Below are 6171 nucleotides of genomic sequence, written 5' to 3' on the forward strand. Positions count from 1 at the left end.
TGCCCCTTCCCTCAATTCCCCCAAGAACAAAGCTTTATGTTTTCCTCAAGGTTCTTCATGACCCTGAGTACTCACCTGCAGCTGTTCTGTATGGCTTGCAGGATGTCAGAAATTCATTGGCGCTCGAAAACGTCTACCTTACAGCTTTTCATAGATGTATACGTCGATTACAAAAATGTGTGGCGCCAAAGCAATAGATGAAAAATTGGTTATATCTATTTTTTCTGATCCTTCCTTTTCTATTTACATGAACAGTCTCATTTTTTCGAAAGCTCCCTAAAAATTCCGTAAGAAAATTGTTTTCTGCTGTTAGGGATTGGAATACTGTTTTAAAAAAGAAATAAGGGAAGCTTACTTGTATGATTTTAGGAATTTTTACATTTTTAAATTTAAAAAAAATAATTTTTGGGTGGGGGTTGGTTTTTTTCGGGTGGGGGTCCTCCAAAAGAGAGATTAAAAAAAAGATAGATAGATAGATAGATAGATAGATAGATAGATAGATAGATAGATAGATAGATAGATAGATAGATAGATAGATAGATAGATAGATAACTATCATCAGAGACATACAGAGATGGGCGGATTGAGTGATAGACACGCGGAGAGATAGACAGGACGTGCCTTGATTGTCACTGTGAGACTTCAGACTACATAAAGCTATGTACTGATCAGCATAGTTTGTTCTTTTTTGTTTCGTTTATTTATTTTTTTTAAATTTTGTATAGAGGGGGTGCGAGAAATGTAAAATAGTGCTGTGACCTAGCGCTTTTTAGTGATGTTACTTTTTCTTTCAGAGTACGTTAGTCAAAAGGTACCACAATTATTACTAAGAACGAGAAAAATGTCAACTATTGCGCAATTTCCGTAATGTCATATGGTCAGAGTGCTCTTCTAAAAAGGCTTAACAGAGAGCCCTGCGGGAGCCTTTTTGATGTCGAGTCTCTAAAAGTCACAGCATTACCCTTTAACCTTTGTGCTCAAGGCCAGCTAAGAGCTTCTTACTTTTAGAATTTGTATTTTGTTTTTCGTGATTGTTATTCAAAATATTTCTTTTTGGTTTGAAACTTCATTTATTAAAAAGGGTGGGTGGTGCATTTTATTTTATCCTTTTTTTCATAAATTAAAAAATACTTTGTGTGTATGGGGGAGGGGGGGATAACGTTTAAGATAGTATCAGGTACGAGAGTGGTGTACAATAAGAAGAAGCCAGCATTTTAGATGACTACGATTGCCATACAGAAATAAAGAAACTTGAAAAAAAAAGTTAATTTTCTACAGATGGGTGAAGAGATGAATCGTTTACATGCCCACTGCCATCATACTTTATTAAGCGAAAGTGAGATGTTCTGGTTGTCCTGTTCAAGGTGGTTGGAGGAAAAAAATGGGGCCGGCCAGAGCTAGGTAGAGATATAGGTCCTACAGCGGCGTCCAAAAGAAACTTGAAAATGTGATCACCCAATCAGCGTGGTGAATAATATCTGCATTATCTGACACATCAACATTTCGTCTATGTTAAGAGACACTCGAGATATGGTCACTTAAAACTGAGCTTTAAAAAATCAGGCATGGCAAAATTGTGTGAAATCAAAGAAATGTAAAAGTGTTTTGTCTTGCACGTGTTGAGATGCATTAACATTGTTGGAAGAAACATGTATTGAATATCAAATAGAAAGAAAATTTTATTGTCACTGCAATGAATAGCAACTTCAGAACATATTTTTAAACATTTGGAAAAACAGAGCAATCACAAATATCACACAAAACCTGGACTTAATACATGTGATCATTAGTATTTGCTTTTGTTTAGTAGCTATTGGTTTCGTGTGGAGCTCATCACCTGTGTTGCCCACGGACTGTGTTAGATTTTGAACTAATCATCTGTCAGTGAAGAACACAGGCCTGGAAACTGCCATGGTTTTGGGTGATCTTGAAAGGAATTAACTAAACTGCTACTGAGAGAATTACCAGATGGCTTTGTTAAGTGGACTATATCGTGCAAATGCTGGAATGTCATACTCGTATCTTACTCTAATTTTCGTTTTGGTGTCATTTTAGTAGATCTAGACATCTCCGTGCACAGCGAAGCACTTTCTCTCAGGACTAATGCCACTAGACAATTTTTTGAAAACCAAGTCGTACCAACATTGGAGTAGTTACCAGTAAATAGCCCTGATTTGAATCCTACGGGAAAGTGAAGCCACGTAAGACAGCAGCTGAACAAAAGCGACTTTGTTCCGAATTCAGACCCTTATTTTGCAACTGTCGGTGACATTTGGGATGACTTGAAAGAAAATTATGCCAAAAATTTGCTAGAGTCGAAGCCTAAATGGTTTGTGCTCAACCCAAAACCAAATAATCCCAAGCAAAATAACAATGAGAACATTTAAAGTAAGGTACTCGTTTTGCGCGGTAATTGTGATTGCCCTGTTTCCGTTTTGATTGAAACTATCGTAATAAAGTACGTATTGTTTAGGGCAAAGACAAAATTATCAATTCATTGGATATGCAATATGTGTCCATTCTATCAATATTGATGCTCCTCAATACACGCGCGAAGACAATTTTACCTTTCTTTGTTTTCGCTCAATGTTATTGCCAAGCCACATCTTTTAGGTCAATTTTGAGTGACCATATCTCGGACGTCTTTAAAAATCGATGAAAAATGTGATTGTACCAGATAATATAGAATTTATTTAGCTTGAAATTGATATGTTGCATGAGTGGGTAGTGCAAGGCCTTAATACGATGATTGGGAGATTACATTTTCAAGTTTCTTTTGGACGCAAGTGTATAATCTGGGTGTTCTTGCTCTTACTCGTGGCAACTCGTCCGTTACATACTCGTCGTTTGGTTGGAGTTTCATTTTAATATTAAGGCAATGCTGTACTGGTCGCTGTTGTTTACACCCAGTCGGATTGTACGTGATAGGTAGTACTTTGAAAAATATTTCAATTCAGTTACCTTCAAAAGTTATGTACAGATTTTCAGGTCTCTGGAGAAAGAACATTTGGTACATATGCACAATAAAAGAATGAAGGAGGCATGTTAATCATGCAGGGACAAAAATTTGCATTCAGATTCGCATTAGGGGTATTTTCGTAATTATTACATGAGTTAAGCGACCCGACAGCAATTCGAAAAGAGGGATACTTGGCTAATAGCTAACATAAAGAAGAAAGAAAGAAGAAAAGGGGCATGTGGAAACGACATATTATGTAAAAGATATTGCTGTTGTACTGGTTCTTGAAAGCATAATACTAATACGATATCTATATGTGTTATTTCTCAATTACGAGGATTTCGCCATCCTTTTGCATGTTTTGTCTGTGTCTGTCGGGGTGTAGGAACTGGTAAAACCCGTCATCACAACGAGGGTGGGGTGGGTTGAAGTAAGAAGGTTGCTTAGACCGATACATTTAAGTGTGAAGTATTCTTGAAAAAAAATATTCCTTGTTCATTTCTGATATTTCAAGAAGTGGAAGTAAAGAACCCCCGACGCCTCTCAAACAAACTAAGTTTATAAGTACCCCTCTGAGATTTAGGTATAAGTTATCTATATCGACATTCAGATGATATTATTTTCTGTTATTAAGTTGGTGAAGCTGCCTTTATCAGTTCCGTTTCTCGTTCTGACCTCCATCCGAGGATGGCAACTCTTATGCAGGACTGACTGACTGACTGACTGACAGACTGACTGAATCACTCATTCACTCACTCACTCACTCACTCACTCTCACACATTCACTTTCTAACTCGCTCCCTCACTCACTCACTCACTCACTCATTCACTCACTCACCCACTCAACTACTCACTCACGAACTCACTCAAACAATAAATAAATAAATACATAAATAAATAAATAAATCTAATAAAAAGAAACCTAAGCAAAACTGACTATAAAAAGAAACCTAAGCAAAACTGACTATAAAAAAAAGAAAGACAAATCAGGAACTGTTCAAGGCGATATACTCTTACTAACATGTAGTCATTAGCTAGTTCTTAGCAATCGTTGACAGAGTACAAAGTACTGTTTATATCTCCCAGAGCTTATGCTTGTACATCAGCGGGCGGACAGGTAATAGAGCAAAACAAGTAATCAGGGTTCTTGAATCTGACAACGCCCCCCCCCCCACACGCACACACTTTATTTAAAGTACAAAATCTAAGTTACTTTTTGAAGAAACTGACCTTGCTCCTCGCCCCCAATCATTTCCACCTCGTGCCGATATGGATAAATGAGGTTGTAGGATAAATAAGGCTGTAAAGGTGAAATGGAATCCTCTCTACAGCAGCACCTATAGGTCATCTTAGATCGAAAAAGGCCCCTAACCGCGTTTTTAGCTAATTCTAGACATTACTTGACACCTAATTTGCTCATTCTCATAGATCCATACCAGTGCATAGACTGAGCTCCCTCCCACACATATTTTCTTCTATTGTTCCGTCAAGAGCATCAGTTTGATTAAGTGCCTCACTATAAGGACATGTTTTTTAATCAGCTCTCAATGATTTTAACCTTTGATATCCATTATATACTCGTAGAATGATATATACTGCTTGAATTTCTATATCTACCATGTGTAATATAAAATTACACACACACACACACAATACAGGTGTTAATAATATTGTTTACCGGTTTTGATACCCCACCATTGTCATTACTGAAAGTATGAGATAACAAAGGGGAGGCGAGTTCTGTCAGGATCAAACTTTCCGCTCGTGGAGTTGTGACGTCATGGGGGGGTGAGTGTAATTGCGTCCATAGTAATCTAAGTCCTGCGTCGTTTTGTTTTAGTTTTAGTATAGGTTTTACGGCGCTCGCAACTCCATAAGGTCATATGAGGGCCAAGGGGTGGATGTCAACAGAGAAGTACTTACAGGGAATCAGATTACTCTGCTCACCTCTCTTGCATAACAGCACAATGTCTGCTTCGACTATCAAGGCAACCCGGAAATAGCTGTTCACAAGAATGCGACAAACATACAAAAGCGCGCTCATATGACCTTAGCAGTTGCGAGCGCCGTAAAAACCTATACTACATACATACAAACATACAAAAGAGGTAGAGGAAATGACGATAGTAAGGATTAGGGATGAAAAAGCAGCAGTTCCCTGATGTAGTTCAGGCACAGTTATGACCCTGACATTGTTGGATCAGCCCATTTACAATTCTACAGTGCATTAGACCGAGAAATGCCCCCCTCCCCCTTTTGGGAGTCGCCTAAAGACACTTCAGTCAGTAGCACCGCCCCAAGGGTAGGCATCGTTTGGTATCCAGTCTCTGAGACAAGATTGGGTATCCGATTCAATACCTAATCTGAGAAGTGATAGATACCCCCCCCCCTACCAAGAGCTGTATAGAATCGCTCCGTTTTAACGACAGATGATCGGATTATTTCCATTTGGCATAGATCAAATCTATTGTTACAAATGTTAATAAAATAACAAAGTGGTTTTTCTAACAGTCAGCTTTTACGCCCTTTGTTCTGATTTCGCTTTTTAAAAGATGGTATTCTTAAAAAGAAATCAATTTTTATTTATAAAAACCTGGCAGGAACATGAACCAGTATTTAGGTGTTCGAGCTCAAGCTCAATACAGTCGGAATAAAAGACAGAATGATGGATTGTTTGTATTTTGGGGAGGACGTATGTGTGTTGAAAGGAATCTATACGAGGTTGTCGTAGATGACGTCATACGTGCATCGCTGACTACACAACGTGATGCAAGCTCAGCCATCTTGGAACATTTTTTTTAATGACATAGTTCGTAAAGCTGCTTGCATTACGTCAATAAACGACAAAATACATCTAAGAACGAAATAAAGAAAAAGAAACAAACGGCTTATAAATCGCAAATACTTACTCTAACTTCACTTAATAATTCTGTCGCACTTCTTATTGATGATACTTTTTGTTGCTTGCTTTGTTTTGACAGATAGAGATGTAAAAAGAAAGTTTAGCACCGACAGTTCCTTGTACAAATCTTTGCTCATCAGAACAATTGTAGAAACTGCGACCCTTCTATTCATTATGTCGACCCCTAATGTTTTGCAGTAGATCAAGCAGTTCGAAATAGGGGCGGGGACAAAAGGAGGGGAAGAGGGGTGTCTTCACTTTTCAGGAAAGCTTTGAACACTTATAAAAATCTACTAACCACTTACTTATA

Source organism: Aplysia californica, unplaced genomic scaffold (genome assembly GCF_000002075.1).
Source record: "Aplysia californica isolate F4 #8 unplaced genomic scaffold, AplCal3.0 scaffold00007, whole genome shotgun sequence".
Taxonomy (NCBI): Eukaryota; Metazoa; Mollusca; class Gastropoda; order Aplysiida; family Aplysiidae; genus Aplysia; species Aplysia californica.